The sequence below is a fragment of the Rhinolophus sinicus genome, chromosome 4, assembly GCF_057876585.1.
Source record: "Rhinolophus sinicus isolate RSI-liver-muscle chromosome 4, RSI-T2T, whole genome shotgun sequence".
NCBI lineage: Eukaryota > Metazoa > Chordata > Mammalia > Chiroptera > Rhinolophidae > Rhinolophus > Rhinolophus sinicus.
This window is the reverse complement of record NC_142504.1, coordinates 7513466-7530639: the sequence shown is the minus strand read 5'-3', so window position 1 is coordinate 7530639 and position 17174 is coordinate 7513466. Positions and strand designations below refer to the sequence as shown.

The following is a 17174-nucleotide window of genomic DNA, read 5'->3' as shown; positions in this document are numbered from 1 at the left end:
CACCCTCCCTCCACTTTCTGCAGCTAAGAAAACAGAGGCCATTGAGGGGACCAAGGTCCCAGTGTCAGCCCCGGGAGTAAGACCCTGGCCCTTGACGCCATGACTTCATGCCTGGGCCACCAGAGCCCGCAGAGCTCACGGCACAGCACTGTCTGTGAAGCATGCTTTTGGCCAGTAGTGACGGGGGTTGGTGGCTACAAGGGAGTATTAGCCACACTGTATTACAGATGTATCCATGGCTGCCGCCTCCTCCTCTGGAGAGAGCAAAGTCACCCCGTGCACCACCATCCCCTGGCATCGAGTGTTTGAAGAATCAGTTAATAAATGAAGTCTACAAATGGGGCCCCCAAACAGGACTCCCTACAGCTCCGGAGAAGTACTAAAAAAGGTCACCTGTCCCAGACAGACCTTATCGTCTGTAAAGAGCGAAAAATAAGAGCCAGGAATGAAACTCTGGTGCTGGAGAAACAGTGAACTTGAAATTTAAGCCATAATGCAAAGAACAGAAAATTTCGTGAAATATTTTTGTAGACATAACCTATTCTAATGAAATAGCTTTTTCGTTGTTTCTACAAGAGCTAAAAGCAAGCACATGTTTGAACGTCATCAGCAAATCTGAAGGGTACAGAAAATATACAGGAACAGTGCATCCTGGGAGCCTTTTTGTGACTCCTCATTCCATCCCTTCCAACCAACCGATGGCCCTGAACACATGATTTGGCAGGAGAAGTTCAACAGCATATATGCTTTCACACCCATTGCACACCTGCTGGGGCCAAAGAACTCTCTGCTCCCTGGCACAGTTTTTGTTTTGTTGTGACAACACAAGGGCACCATTTCCATTTGTAGAAGAGGAAAGAGAAGCTATGAGAACTTAACGATTTTGCCCAGAGCAAGTAGGTGATGAGTAATTTCACCTTCATCTGTGGAGATCCTACCTCTGTCACCCCCGCCCCACCAAGGCAGCTCAAAGAAACATCTAAGGCAGCAAGTGGGGCCAGGCTTCCAAGCAGCCAAGGGCTCTATGTAAGCCCTTTCTGATGTGGCGGGGTTACCGTATAAACAGCAGAGTCAGAGTCCCACAGACCGGTGGTGCTGGCTAGTGAATCACGGTGTTGCCAGAAAGCAAATAGATAGGAAGCCTGCTACCTTCTTGACCCATAGACGCAGAAGACGTCTAGGTCAAGTGAAAAAGTCTAACCTGAATCATAAAAACAGAGCCATAAGCCTTTGATCAATTCCCAGACTCAACCAGTGGATGGAACCAGAACCCCTTAAATGTAGGGGAGTCTGAGTCCCCTTAAGGAAGGGCCCTGGTACATTGCCAGAATTCTATACTGTTAACCTTTCTCCTAGCCATCCCTCACAGGGACCTAAAGCTTTTTACTAGGGGGACTGTGCACTGGGAAAAGGAAATGACCAGATATTTTGGGGACTACTGGACGTTGGCTCTGAACTGACATTAACTCAGGGAGACCCAGAATGTCACTGGTAGCCCACCACTCAGAGTAGATGCTTATGGAATTCAGGTGGTCAGATCCATTTCAGGGCCAGTGGGTCTCCAAACCCATCCTGTGGTTATTTCCCCAGCTCCAGAAAGCACAACATACTCATGGAATAGAGATACTCAGCAACTGGCAGAATCCCCACACTGGGGAAAACCAGGAGTTGTTTGGGTACTTTGTTGAGGGAGAAAGGGGCTGTGGCAGGTCTGAGCACGTGGTTGCAAAGGCCTGAATACGCCCCACGTCCAGCATGAACTCGGAACACTTAAGTTTGGGGTTTACCGTGCGTGTGCTCTTTAGCTTAAAAGCAATGGGCTCAGCTCAGCATTTGAACATCAGGATAAATCGTTTCAGCCATGAAGAGCCAGGACACCTATCAAATTTCAATTGCTCGCTGAAACCCTTGGTATCTGCTAGAAAAATAACGTGCAATTATAGCCAAGACACATAAATTACCAAGACCACGGTACTCTCAGAACGTAATAAATGAAATGTGGGTAACCACACATGTGGTAAGGATCCTGACCCCCAGTGTGTGTCTCCAATGCCTGGTCACCCACAGGCCGTGGGGAGGAAGGATGAGAGAAACATACTCTCTAGATTCAACACAGACCGAACCATGGATGAAGGCACACAAGGGACAGAAGTTTCAGGATTTAAGCCAAGAAATGTGTTTTCCTTCCAAGTCACAGTCTTCTAATATCTATGCCCCACTGGCTTTTTGGTGACTAGCAGAGAATCATAAGCAGGCACATGAAGGATGAACGTTCTGCAGACAGTAATGTGATGACAGAATGTTGGTTTCCTCCTCTGGAAAGTTCGTTACATCCAGGGCAGATGTGGGGACAGTGGAATGACAGTAAAGTAGTCACCACTGCCACCGCAGGACCAGGGCGTTGCAGAGCCAGTGGCATTTACCTCCCCACATCTGACATCTGGTCTGGCCCACGCCTCAGTCACGGTGACCTCAGACGGGACCGGTCTTCAGCAAATCTGAGTGCAGGGAGAGTTCCATGCCAGGCGTCCCTGGGGCTCTTACTCAGGGACAAGGAAGCCGTGTGAAAGGGCGCTTCCAGAAGGACTGCAGAAGGATGCAGTGCTCGTATACATGAATAATAGTGCTTCTTCCTGCAAACGTTTGCTGAGTGCCTGTTATGGGCTCGGCGATGGGAATATCTATCTGCCTTCAGGACCTCCAGTCTACTCAAGGAAAAAGCACACGGAACAGAGGGTAAGGCAGCATGAGAGCTGCCAGCACAGAGAGGCTCAATGTGAACGGGAAGGAGATGCCAGGCAATCAAGGGAGCTTCCCAGAGGAGGTGACTAATGGCCAGTGAGAGATGTGGGTCCAGGGCACCTCACTCTCTCTTCTCACCCACCAAAGTGGCTGATGCCTTTTCTGTGACTTCTTTTCTGCTCGAACTTTACCTTTAAAATGCATTTCAACCTGATTTCACCTGAGCAGGAATTCTGGGCTCTAATAGTCACGGAGGAAGAGCCGTGAACCCATCACCCTTCCCTCACAATCAGTCTCCCAGCAGAATTTTCAGAGGGCAGCAGAGAAAGGGGGAGCTAAAGGGGATGCCTGCCCTATTGCAGTAACTACGGACTGAGCTCTCCCCTGCCTCAGAGTCTCCTCCCCAGAGGGCCGAGTAGCAAATGGAAGGGCTTCCATCCCCTCCTCATGGGGCAGCCTCCCCACCACCTCCCTGCCTCAAAACCTCATCCAGGACTCGTAAGAAAAGATCCTCAAGAAATGTTTAGCAACAAAATGAAAATTAAAATATCAGAGACGCAGAGGGAGTAAAAGCCACCGATGGGAGAAAACAGCTGCGTGTGACAAGATTAGGAAATAGAAGAAACACAAAGGATTTAGAATCTGTTTTAAGCGCTGGAAGAAAAGCCCTCCAGTATTGGGAGAGCGGGTCCAAGTCGAAACCCTGGCAATAAAAAGGTCCCCTAATAACATTTCATCTGGAGGTTTGTAATTCTTTTTTCGCTCCTTAGCACTTTCTAGGACGATACTTCTCAAAGCAGAGTCGGGACCACTTGTGTCAGAATCACCTGAGAGACTTGTTAAAAGGAAGTTTCTGGGTCCCCAGTGATTCCAAAACATTTTGAAGTCTGAGTGCCACAGCACGAGGTACTTTGTCATTCTTAAGTGGATGCAGTACCCATGCTAAATCACGGGGTTAAATTGCTGTTTAAAATCTGAAGGAGACACTAGTGGCTAAATTGATCCTCTTAGAAATTGTTAGATTCTAAAAGTAGCGATGGTGCAGGCACATTATGACCAATTTTAGATGACGTAAAATGTACACACTGAAGCCAGGAAGATCGTTCCAAAGCATAAATCTGATCACATCACTCCCTTGGGCAAAACACTTCAGTGGCTTCTCACTGTACTTTTCCTAAAGGGCCAGACCCATGGCCCCATGTGCCGTCCTCCCCACTCTAACTCAGGCCTGCAGTGCTCCCAGCCCCCGGCTCTCTGGTCTTCGGTTCCATCAGCATCCAAGTATGCCCTTCACGTGACTTTCACATAAGCTCGTCCCCACAGGGACTCCTCTTTCCCTGGTAAAACCCATTCGCCCTCTTCCCAAACCTCCCTGAATACATTAATCCCCCTGCCATCAGCCTTTCCAGCATCAGTACCTTTCCCCCACAGCCCTTGGCACAGTTTAAATGTCACATTTATTTGTGTGATTCTTTGATCAATGTACATTTCCTTCACCAGTGTCTAAGCAGCCCATGAAATCAGCAATGGTTCTATTTCATTTCCGAGGAAAGAGACTCACCATTGTTTATGTATCACCTAGCACACCCCATGGTACATAGCAGGTGCTCAATAAATATTTGTGCATGAACAAATGAGTTAAAGAGTATTTCAAAAGCAAACACGGAGGCAAATTCAGACCCGCAGTAGCCATCAAGAATTTAAAATATACTCTGGTCCCTCTCCTAAAAGTCAAAGGTTCCAATGTCTCTCCAGTACCCTGAAGATCAAAGTTTTATGGTAGTTTTCCTTCCCCTGAACCTGACACAGGAAACTGTCTTTTGCACAAAATGCTTCAAATGGATGAGTCCAACTCTTCATAATGCAATTCCTGGATTTTTGAAAAAAGAGTGGAATTCAACATTAAAACTGCTATAAAGCCATTTATCTGGGCCTTGCATTGATCTGGTTATGAAAAATTACCCTGTAGCCTGAAAGATATATGTTGAAATAAAAACTGCCTAGAGGTTTCCACAAGGATTCTTATATTTTTGTATACCTTCGTGTGCCTTTCCACTCTCGGATCAAGGTGTCAATTCTCAGCCTGTTTTATGGGGCACTTTCACATGCTAGGACTGTTAGTAGCATATTTGAAAAGATTTCCAATAGCCCTGAACAAGTCAGCAATAATTACAACACAATTTCTACGACAGTGGAACGATGTCTCACGGGGATATAAATGAATGCACCATCACTGCCATTTCCCCTCGAACACTTTGCTGGCAGTTGGCCCAGGCTCAGGTAACGGATGGTTTGCTACCCTGACTGTATTCTTTTACATGCTCCTGATGCAAAGCTCTCCCAGCAAATTGTCCCCTATCCTTTCCCAAGTAGCGTGACCACTCAACACAACGTTCCAAAATAACGGGTTCAACTGAGGCAAAAAAGAACTGGACAAACCAATGGAAACCGGCAGCAGGAGAGGGGAGCATCTGGTGTGTGGCAGAAGGGAGTGTTCAGTTGGGACCCACATGATGTGGGGCAGCCAGCCTCTCTGACATGTAAACGTCCTCGTCTGTGGAATGGGTACAAGGTTTGAATCACTGTTAAACTGACATATACTTTGGTACGGATGTGATTCTCCCGTGATTTACTGTAAGTCTGTATTGCACTCTATAAATCTTTGTTTGGGTCTTTAAACATTTAACACTAAATCCTATTTAAAGTTACAACCAATCCTGACATACAGCAAAGAGGCACTGCAACACAGCTGACAATCTAGCAGCTGAACAATCCGTATTTACCACCCTACTTGGGAGAAGAGAAAGTGATGGGAAATTTTATTTTGGACTGAAGATAGTGTGTAATTTGTCAGGTACCAAACAAGATTTGCATATAGTTATTAGATAAGTGACTTTTCATGACTCTTGTAATAGATTGCGGAGGAACTATACTACTTTCAAAGCACAGGTTCAGAGAAGTAGTTTCCATTGGCACATTTCTGTCACATACCCTGACTTCATGGCAGTTTAGTGTCTATAGTGAGGCTTTTTTTTTCCTCCGACCCACTCCATAAAAGCCATTCCCCAGTGACAGGTCCATGAGCTAAGCTTAATGAGCTGGTAAGCCTGTCAGCTAGTTGTTGCCTTCCTGAAGGCATATAATGTAGAAAAGACATCCGGGGGCGGCAGGATGGCTCAGCTGGTTAGAACACGAGCTCTGAACAACAGAGCTGCCGGTTCGATTCCCACATGGGCCAGTGAGCCGCATGCCCCTGCAACTAGATTGAAGACAATGAGCTGCTGCTAAGCTTCTGGAGGGGCAGCCGGATGGCTCAGATGGTTAGAGCGGGAGCTCTCAACAACCAGGTTGCCGGTTCAATGCCTGCATGGGATGGTGGGCTGTGCCCCCTGCAACTAAAGATTGAAAAGGGTGACTGGACTTGAAGCTGAGCTGCACCCTCCACAACTAAAATTGAAGAACAACAACTGGACTTGGAATTGATGGGTCCTGGGAAAAACACACTGTTCCCCTTCCCCAATAAAAATCTTTAAAAAAATAAAAAGAAAGAAAAGGCACCCAAACAAACTGCAATAGCCTTCTACTTAAGTGGCCATAAAATGAAGCGTCCAGCCTGGGACACCTCTGAAAGTGAAAGCTGTTGGTACAATTAATTATGCTGGGACCACAGAGTTATAATACTGGGTCTGTACACTCAAAAATAGTCATCCTATTTTCGTTTTTCAATTTTTATCTCCACACTATTTTCTAACCTGGTTTATGGGCTCAGATTAAAGGAGAAAAATTGACACTTTACTACCACCCACCTGCCAATGAGCATTTCAATAGTCCCCTAACTTACTGGCAGCTTCCACATGATTCAAAAAGGGCCTTTTACAAAGTGTTATTGGAAACATGAGCTTCCTTAACAGGCAACATAATCCTGTGAAACCCAGTTCAACTGAACTACATTCCTGCCAAATGCTCCTCTACCATCACTCCACAAACTGGGGGTGTCTCACTGGGCTCCTGTTCACACTGGGGAAGCATTAACACAAACCGCCCCCAGAAAGCTGGAGTCAAGGGAAGGGAAAGAGCCCTGATTAGCCGCCTCGAGTCTCTCTACCCAAAATAAAATACTAATAAAACAGAAAATTTTCAGGTTCGTTCTAAATCGATGGGGGATAGAACTCTATTTACAGGAGTTTTATTTGAGGACCCCAAGTGGCTAACTTGATTCATTATGTCGGTTCTTTTAATCCCAATCGATGATAATTTTCCCTGGCCTTTATTTCAGCAGTTTACTTCTCCTGTATTCTTGAAGAAAAGATACATAAATCACATTAACAGTCTACTCAAGATTTGAGAAGGAATTACCTAGGTTTTCTAAAGAAGATGAAATAATCAATGTGCGTCTTTAAATGATTTAAGCGAGCTATTTGAATATAAAACCTGAATAGAAACTATTGAATTAGTAATAATAACATCAATAGTAATAGTAAATCCAACCCAATACTTTCAGGGTGCTCTACCATCATTATTACATTTGATTACCTTAGCAACTCTAACAGATAGAGACGTACATTACCTCCTTTTGAAAGAGGTGAAAACTGAAGCTGAGAAAGATAATTAGCTTACACCACGTCATCCACCCCACAGAGTCGAAAAGATATTTGAACCCTCAACCAACAAGTATGTATTTATTTTGTTTTAAACCTCAGACTCCTATTCTTCCCTTTTCCCAAATCCAGTAAGTCCCCAAGTCTTCTATTTTTTTCATCAGTGTCAATATCCTTTCCCTCTGTCTTGCATCCAGCTGGAGGGGAAGGGTCTCCAGAGGTTGTCTCCTTAAAGGAGGAGATTGGCCCCCTACTCAGACTGGAAGGTGCGGGCGGAGCAATCAGTCTTCCAAGTCCATTGACATAGCATGCACATTGCTTTATTTATGTACTCATTTGACCAAGATTGTGTGTTTATTCAAGTAGGCCTAGAAGGGAGCGATTTACAGCTTCCATCTTTCCTTGGTATACCATCTAATTTCTGCTGTACCATCCAGCTTCCATGTTCCCTGGGGAGTTATATTTCTCTTTGAATTCCAGGTCTGTCTTTCCCTTGCCTAAAATCCTTTGGCTTTCCCTTCTGCTCAATCCAAATGCTCATCTCCGGGCAGAGTTGACCCAAGGCCTCTTCCAGACTGTCTCCCCACCGCCCTGATTGCTCTGTTCCCTGGAGACACCCTGTTCTTTCTTTCAGACTCACTATTAATACTTAATGCTTTGAGATCTTTCTCAAAGTCACTTCATTGGGAACGCCGTCTTCTGTGATCTGCAAAATGCTCTATACATACATTTATCACACTCCATTTTGACTATTAATGGAGTCCATCTCCCATAGTGCCCCCATCCTCATACTGTTTATACGAAGAGGGACTTATTATGTCCAGCAAGTAGCTTGACTACACAACATAAAATGTGATCAAAATGGCTATTGAATTAATGAGTGAATGAATGGATAAAATACAATGGATGCTGCAGGCTCAGGATTATTTCAATTTGAAAATGCGTATATGCCTTTTAAATGTAAGCCACACATTTCTTTTTAAAAATATACTTCAATGAATAAATAAAGCGTTATTGTGCTTCTCCCTATAAATATCCAGACAAATGCTTTCAAAACTTTCAATTGAAGATTGGACAGTAATTGAGAAAATAGTTCTAATGAGTTGAACTCACTTCCTGTCAGTAGAGTAAGTCTAAAGATGCTGGAAACACATTCCTTCCTTGGTTTAAAAAAAAAAAGAAGAAAAAAGTTTTGATTTAATAGGATTTGTGCTGTCTTGCTATAAAAGTGACAAGCACTAGAGAAAATTGGATTGAACAGCTGATATAATAGTTTCTTTGCTTCTACAGGCTTTCCATTATTAGAAGAGCTGCATGGATGTGTGTGTGTGTGACTCTCTAACACACACACATACACAACACACACTTACTAGTGTATGGAAGAATCAGTCGCATTTCCTCAAACCTAAATGCTTGAGCTCTCAGTCACTTCCCACAGAGTGGCCCATAATTGGAATAATGAGGGCACAGGATCCATGATAAAAATGGCGGGGCGGAGCAGGGGTGAGGGAGGCCAGGAGTCAAGTAAAAACCAGCCTTACTGAGTGTTATTGGAATTCACTCTTCACGCAGCCAAAATTACACCGTCTAACCAAAGGCCCTTCACTAACTAGCTCTGCCTCCCAAGCCACATGCCTTCTGAGGGCCAAGGGCTAAGCCAGCTGTGGCTCTGTATTTGGGTTAAAGAGCCCGAAAACAGAAAGAAAAGAAAAATTATTTTGAAATGTATTACGCTTTGAAATTAAGGGTAATTGTGTGTAGCAGCCTGGAAAATATAGCTCATCCAGTGCTGCTCAGCCACAGAACCCCACAGCACAAAAGTTGGCTCTCTAAGTGCAATTTCAAAAAAAAAAAAAAGTCACAAAGGGCGGAAGGAAGGGTGGAGGGCTGCTATAGGGTTGTGACTTTAAAGAAGCCTGCTGCATGGAGGAGACAGAGCGAGTATACAAGTCAGCAATATTCCCACACTGCTTAAGCCACTAATGCTCCTGTGCTCTGCTACAGCAACCAAACACGGAGGTAAAGAAAAGGTTGATGGATAATTACATAAGAAAATACATGTGGCAACGTTAGGATAGAAATCTAAACAGACAGAGTGGGGAAGGGCGTCACATAAAGCAGTACCTTTAAGCTTCTCCCCCGACCTGCCACAATGCCCCGGTCACACTAAATGGGATTATCAGTATCTATTACTATCCTACTAGCTAAGGTACATTTTGCAAGCAGAGGAGGAGGCATTTCACCCAGTTCACTCCTTCCCACGCAGACATTTCCTTAATCTTGTGACAGAGGCCTCTGAATGAGCCAAACTGACGTTGGTTACCTACCTCCCTCATTTCACGTGTCTTATTCCCATTGCGCACAGGTTACAGCCACTGCAGTAACCAGTGGCCAGAATTCAAGACCTTGTAAGGAAACCAAGATATAAAATCACTAGTTCTCGTCTTTTCCTTACCAGAAAGAAACACACATGAAATTCAAACTTGAAACCAGTTGGGGTTGGGAAGATAACTGCAATAGCTGAGAGAAGGAAGCTAGACAGGAAATTTAGAGAGCGAGAAGAAATAAATGAACATAAAGTGTGAGACCACCCAGCTGTGACTATACCACATTAGCAGCTAAGGAATAACCAGTAAATAAAAAAATCGGGGGTGTTTATAACTGCTGCCAAAAGTCTAGCCTATTGATAGCACAGAATTATGCAAGGAAACAAAGCAGTAGTTCTCACCTAAGGGAAGAGGGGTGGCCCCACCCTTCCTCCAGGACAATTGGTAATGTTTGGAGACATTTGGGGATCACAACTGGGTGTTGCTCCTGGCATCCAGTGGATAGAGGCCAGAGAAGCTAATAAACACTCTACAATGCATTATCCAGCCCCAAATGGCAATAACACTGAGGTTAAGACTGCCTGAAGTAAAGAGTCAAGATAAAATGGGCAATAGCCTGCAAGTAGAAAAAGAACAGAATCAGTAGCTTCAGCATCGCCCAAGGGAGAAATCACCCTGGTTAAAGACCCCAGTCTCGCTCCCTGCCTTGGGATTAATGTACAGGGCAGCAGAAGCAGCAAAGTTATGCTACCTGGAAAATACTCTGTGAAGTGCATTCCCTTACCCCAGTTAGTCCCCCGCACCAGTGGGTTTCACACTTTTGCTTTCACCATGACTCACCCACAGAGAAAAAAGTGTTGGCTAGATAAGTGTCTATTCCCTTTGGCAAACATCATTCTCATTTTTATTTAATGAATTGCATTCTAGCTTTTATGCTTCAATATCATGAGTTTGGGTGATGGGCATGCTGTCCCTGAGAAAAGGTTCCATTGATTCTCAAGGCTCAGAAGGTCAACGTTGGGATGAGATATCCAGAGGCAGACACCAACTGTGAAAAACTTGGCCTCAGTGGTGACAGACACACATCCCTAGGTGCCATGGCAACCCTGGGCACATCCATCAGAACCCAGGGCATTTCCACCAGGGTACAGGAGTGAAAGGCCCCCTGGGCGCATGGCAGCATAGCTCGACATGGGGATCCTGGCATCAGACCAGGATAGTCCAAGAAAATCAGCAAGAGGAGGAAGTCACCAATAACAGCATCGAGATACCAGGGAAAGGAACAGCAGGGGGAAAACAGAAAAGCTGGTATTGGCTCAGATCTACTCTCCAAATACCCCGGGACATTTCCTTCCTCCAAGCCACATCTACGAGTATGAAATTGGATACTACGACACTGGCTATTCTGCACCATTTCCAAACCAGCACGCCCGGAGCAAGGGTGTCAGCTGTATGCTCAAGGAAGAAACTGTCACATGGATCCCGTGACTCCACGCCCACGGAGATAGCGCACTCAGGGCTTACCTGACCATGGAGCCCTCAAACCACTGCTCCGTCTCCAGCCAGCACTACCCACCCCACACCTGACAGTCCTGCAGTCCAGCAGGTAGTATGTTTTCCAATGTTTTATATTGAAGAATGTTTTGTCCCCGATATTAACTATTAGAACTAAAATAGCCAAAACTGTAGCCGCAATTCCTAAAATTGAGGTGCCAATAAATAATCTTGCTCAGATTCTGGAAACCAGGGTCTGTGGGGGCCTAGAACACTGACTGAGACTCACCATCTCCTTCCAGTTATACATGTGACTAATTTCTGTACTCAGCACTACGCCAGGTTGTTGCTGTTTGATGAGCTGCCATTCCTTCCCCGACACAAAGTCCCATCAGATACTTTGCTGTTCACCCCACCGTAGGCCAGTGACAAAACTCCACTCAAACTGTACGTACACTTATCCTGTGAAAGTTTAGAAAACATCGTACTAAGTCACAAATTAACTTGACCGTGGATCAATAGTGTTTTGCAGTCTTCAGTTCTGGCTATCATAAAAAAAAATAAAAATAAAAAAGTTCCAATTGTTAATACTCAAACAACCTAAATTATCCAGGGAACTGAACATGGCAACCAGTGTGTGCATTATGCATGCAAGCTGGCTTCACTGTACCTGAAAACGCAGTGCTAGGAATATTCAAAGGCTGTCCTGGGCCACATGAATGCCACAAGGGCCACACTCTGTCCCCTGAATGGTTGGCCTTCAAAATCCTTATGTTTGGGACAGTGTTGAAGTCTTCAGCCTCTTTCGTCTTTGGTTGGCCAGTCCCAAGTCCAGGTCAGCTAAAATGCTGAATCTAATTATGTACCACAGCAGTGTGGCCGCCACCAGATGAGATTCCTACTGTCTTTGCAAACTTCTGAGAGTAATTACCATCACGCATGTGGGGAGTACTAGGTGTAAAATATGAAAGGAAAAGTTGAGCAAAGTTCCGAAGACTTCAAAAGCTTAAAGACCTCAAAAGCCCTAAATGAAAAGTTGGCCAGAAAAGAGTATATTTGGTCGTTTTAACCCAAGTAAGGCTAAAGAGTTATTATGGAAGAATCTGCTGCCTCTACTGAAAGTCACGCTGCTTGGATTTCCAGTTTCACCAAGATGGCGGCATCAGGGCCCAGCACACCAGCACATTCTATAAACCGTAGTATTTCAAAGTTAAGTCAATGGCTTGTACTTTTACTGCATCTGCTTCAACATTTGGAAGTAACATCCCTTGAAGGAGATAAAAACCAATAGCATTTTGTAAGGAGAGAGGGACCGCTAAGTATTTCTTAAAGTATGGCCCAGTGAACCACTTTCATCAGAATCCCTGGCAAGTTGGTTAAAAAATGTAGATTCCTAGGGCCTCCAGAATTTTTAATACAGATTTTTTTTTTACCACGACCCACATTAAGCGATACGTTTGACATTAAGATTCGATGTTTGTTTTCTAAAACACTATTTTCCATTGTACTCTTCTCTTTCATGTTTTAAACTGCGGGTCTGGACCTAATATATTATGATCCACTCCTGGATTGCAATCCGAAGCTTCAAAAGCATTGGACTAGTTGAATAGAAGGAAGCAGAACTAGAGTTGTGTGATCAGCAACAAACACTTGAGGCTTTGTGATGTAGGCGATCTAGTGACTCCCTACATTTTCCAAATTCAACAGAATAAATGTCTTATTAGCCAAACCATCCACTTGGCTGGTTTCAGGCGTTAAAAAGTTGCAGGCTTCGGCGGCAAACCTTAAGGGTACCCACTATCATAGATCCAGATGGGAAAAGTCCTGTAGAAATGACCTACCTCCACACCTTCAGTGTTAACAAAGATGATAACATAAGCCAAGTGTGCCCCCAGCTGAGCCCCTTGGCCCGCCCCCAGCCACATCCTCTTAGCAAGGACTTCAAAGCACTGCCATCCTCCATGTCTCCCCACCCATTCACACCAAACACCCAACGGGGGTAAATTACTTTAAAACACTTATGCAGTGTCCTATCTCAACACTAATTTAATAAGTGCTTATGATTTAGACGCACTGCACAAGCCCCTCACTGTTTTCTCTGTCATTTTTCTCCTCCTAGGTGTTTCTCTCTTCTCCCCTGCATCTGCCATCCAGCTTCTTCCTGCCCCCCTCTCCTTCTTCCCTTATTGCCTCTCATCCTCTCTCTCCACTTCCACCTGCTGGGAGAGCAGACTGGGATTCAGCGATGTCTCTGACTTCACCCCACACACAGTTCTTCCTAGGGGAGGATTTCTCTGGGGAAAGCAACGTACTTTAGAAAGGCTTTCTCCATGGGGAGTGACAAAACAGACACCAGATCTAGAGTGGCAATGCGTTCTTAATAACCTGTACCTATTTACCACTGTCCCAAGAAATCACCTCTCTGTTTCTTTCTTCAGGCTGAAATTCTAAGGGAAGGCTCTACTCAAGGCAGACAGGGGTCTGCAAGAAGTGCAGCTGGGCACAGGGGGGAGGACAGAGGAGAAAAAGCAAAAGTCTGTTACCTGGGCACCTTACTTGCCGCTGGTGCTACAATATTTTGCTGGTATATTACCCTGGTGAACCTCTCCTATAACACACACCTCTTATTCAGCCAGTCAGCACATATTTATTGAGCACCTACTATGCTAAGAATCAGTCTAGAGTCTAGACCTATAAACAAGACAAGGTCTCTGCCTTCATGGAACTCCTATCTAATGGGGGAGACACACAATAAGCAAATAAACAAACCAATATATAATGCCAGAGGGTCATAAGTGCTAAGAAGAAAAAATGAGTAACGTAAGAGGAGCAGGAAGTGGCAAGTTGCTATTTTATATGAGGTATTCAGGGAAGGCTCCCTGGAAGCTGACAGCTAGGCAGAGACCTGAAGGAAGTAAAAGAGTGAGCCATCTGGACGGGTAGGCAAAACCTCCTGTTCAAAAGGAGTAACATATGCAAAGGCCCTGGGGAGAGAACTTGGTGAAAGAGTGTAAGGCAGTCAGAGCGGATGCAGTTAAGAAGGGCAGAGAGATGAGACATGGTGGGGGGGAGGGGGGACAATATGGCCATCAACAGCACCACCCACCCTATAGCCCAGTGGCTACCCCAGGCCCTCAGTTCCACCAGACCCAGTTCTGAGCTTGCCTCCCAGCCTGCCCCTCCCTGACACCTACCAAGTTTCTTCCCCATCCCCTTCCCTCCGGACACCATCCCCCCTACAGAGCTGCAACACTCCAGGTCTTTCCCTCACAAGTTCCCAAGAAGACAACCAGTATGTCTAATTTAGAGACCGTCTTTTCTGAGTAGTAAATTGAGTAGGAAAGGTCACATACACATTTAACCACAACCCTCGAAAGATAGGACATGTACCTAGTCAAGAGCCCAGATATGGAAGGTCAGTTCTGAGGGAAAAAGTCTGCTCCGTGACAGCAGGCGACGCGGCCTTCTAACTCACAATGCCCGGTGCTGTAAACTGGGGGACTGGAATCCTTGAAACAACCTTGGGAAGTGGGTATGGAGGTGAGATAATATGAAAAATCATGACCGGAGGAAGTCCTTAATAACAGCTGCTGCCAGCCAGGTCTTTTCCATCTAAAAGTGGGGGTAAATCCCTCTAGCTCCCAAAGTTACCCTCAAAGAGTTGATATACACATACAGGTCATTATATACATACAGGTCATTATATGTATGTATATACATTATATGTATGTATACTATATAAACATACAGGTCATTAATTCCTTTTAGTTTATGGACAAAAAGAAAAAAAAACTCAGAAAATTTTCCACTGTCCCTCCACCGCACCCCCAAGTCACTGGCAGCCCTAAATGGGGACCCCATGGCCTCTGCCCCCGGAGGCACAAACTCTTGTCTTAGGTTCTCTGAAATAAATCTTAACTACAACGAATTAGGTTCCAATCATTCATGGGCAGCGGTGTTAGCAGGCCCATGCCCTGCGCACAGGGCATCACAAAACACACTCCATGAGTCTCAGGAGCTGTCCAGAGGCCCAGAGCCGGGTCACTACGGGGGGCCAAGCCCGGGGGCTTTAGGTCAATGCAGCTTCCAACACCAGCAACCCCAGCTTGAAGCTTCCAACTTCAAAGGGCCCCCAGGCGGGAAAGGGTCACTCGGCGGGGAGTCCCGGGCTCCAAAGCCCCTTGAAGTCACACACACACACACACACACACACACACACACACACACACACGCCCTCACCACCCTCGCGCGCGCCCGCGGCACAACACGGACTTCCCAACCCCAAACACGCGCGCACCCCCGGGTCGGCTGAGTTCTGTATTTCCTCTTCCTCAAAGCTACTCCTGCCATCTCCGCCGCTCCTCTCCACTCCAATTTTAGGGCCCCCGAGCTTCGCTGCCCCCTTTCTCTGAAGGCGCGCGGGGTGCGCCCCCTCTTTGATGCCGGTATCTTCTATCGAAGCCCCCCACCATCTTTGCCGGTCCCAACCGGGACCTCGGCGTGTCCCGGGAGGCGTGTATTTGCTCACAGTGGCACCCGGGACTCCCAGCTGCCCGAACCACCCCCTCCAGTCCCTCTCGGCCCCCCCTTCCTCTAGCCCATCACCGCCCCCTCCCCGGAACGCGCTCGCTGGGGGATTCCCTCCCGTCTGCCGGTGCTCGAGAAATGCCGGGAGTCCGACCGCCAGTTCCTTCTCCCGCGCAGCTTCTACTGCCTGCAAGCCCCCAATCTCTCACTCCCCGTGGCCCCCAAATCCCAGTCGCCGGCAGCGCAGCCCTCCCGCGGCCCCCTCCAGCCGGCCCTGGACGAAACGTCTCTACGGGTTCCCGGGCCCCAGGCCCCGCTCTCCATCCCCGGGGGCCCCTCCCTCCGCTCCCATTCCCATTCCAGCCCCCCATCCACCTCTGCCCAGACTTCCCCAAATGCCCAGCGCCCCGTCGCGCCCGCAGCCTTCACCCCGCAGAACGCCGCGGCCACCCTCGCCCGAGCCGCGGCGCCCCCAGGGAGAAAACAAAAGTGTCTCCGAGGCGACCAGAGTCCCCCGGAGCAGGACGCCTCCTGCTTGCCCCAGCCCCATCCCCCCATCCCCACCCCACCCCCAGGTCTGCCGAGGTCAGCGAGCCGGGGCTCCGCGCCAGCTCAGGAAACTTTACGAACCTGCCCGGGGTCGCAGGACAGCAGCAGTGGCAGCGAAGGTTCCCAGCGAACAGACCTCTGGCGACCCGCGACCATTGAAGGGGGCCCGGAGGCTCTGTCGCCCTGCTCGGGGCCGCGGCGGTGTGGGTGGTCTGACTATCCCGTGCCCATCCTCGCCCGCTAGCGCTTGCCCGAGCACACGCACTTACACTCCGGGTCCGCAGGCTGCTGCTCCGCCGCTTGCCGCTGCTCTCACTTCCTCTTCCTTCCTCCTGCTGGCCAGAGACACATTTTGCAGCTGCAAGGCATCCAGAGATCAGCCGCGAACTCTCCTCCGGAGCGGACGCTGCGGAGTGGCCGCCGCCGCCCCCGGCACCTGCGCCTGGACAAGCGTGGTTGGCGCGTTCGCCTCCCGCCTGCGCCCTGGTGCCCGCCTGGTACTTTGCCTGGGGCGGGGTAAGGGTGGGGGCGAGTGCCCACGACTTTTTGAAGTCCCCTTACTTAAAAAGAAAATGTCAAACACCGTGCACGCCTCAGATCTGCCATAAATCCTAAGTGTACAGAGCAGGACTTCTCGGATGAGCTCACACGCGGCGTTTTGCAGGCACTAATTAACTCCGTCACCCTCATAGCGCCACCTTAAGGAGACGGAGAGCGCGTAGCATCTTTTTACGTACCTTCATTTTTGGCAACCGGTTTGGAACTTTGAGGGGAAACTTCGGTGGGTTGTTTTAAAGCTACTTTAAGAGGCTGGTGTGTTTGTTTTGACGTTCTATCCCTATTCTTGGGCAGCATGGCAAAAATAACTACGCGCTGCCTTCCCCTAACCCTCACGTAGCCATTTACAGGCTGCAAGATTTATTTCTAATCAGTTAAG

The 17174-nt window shown here is 47.2% G+C and overlaps 1 protein-coding gene across 4 annotated transcripts in view; it reads right to left on the bottom strand.

The window, feature by feature from the left end:
* Positions 1 to 16883, bottom strand: part of ELMO1 (engulfment and cell motility 1) — a 474721-nt gene extending 457838 nt beyond the window's left edge. Inside the window, exon 1 of one of the 4 annotated variants that reach the window (XM_019726329.3) lies at positions 16319 to 16883. The gene's annotated coding sequence lies outside the window, so the exon portion shown is untranslated. The remainder of the gene's footprint in view (positions 1 to 16318) is intronic. The other 3 variants (XM_074341005.2, XM_019726327.3, XM_019726326.3) reach the window with 3 other exon arrangements.
* Between the last annotated feature and the right edge of the window lie 291 nt (positions 16884 to 17174).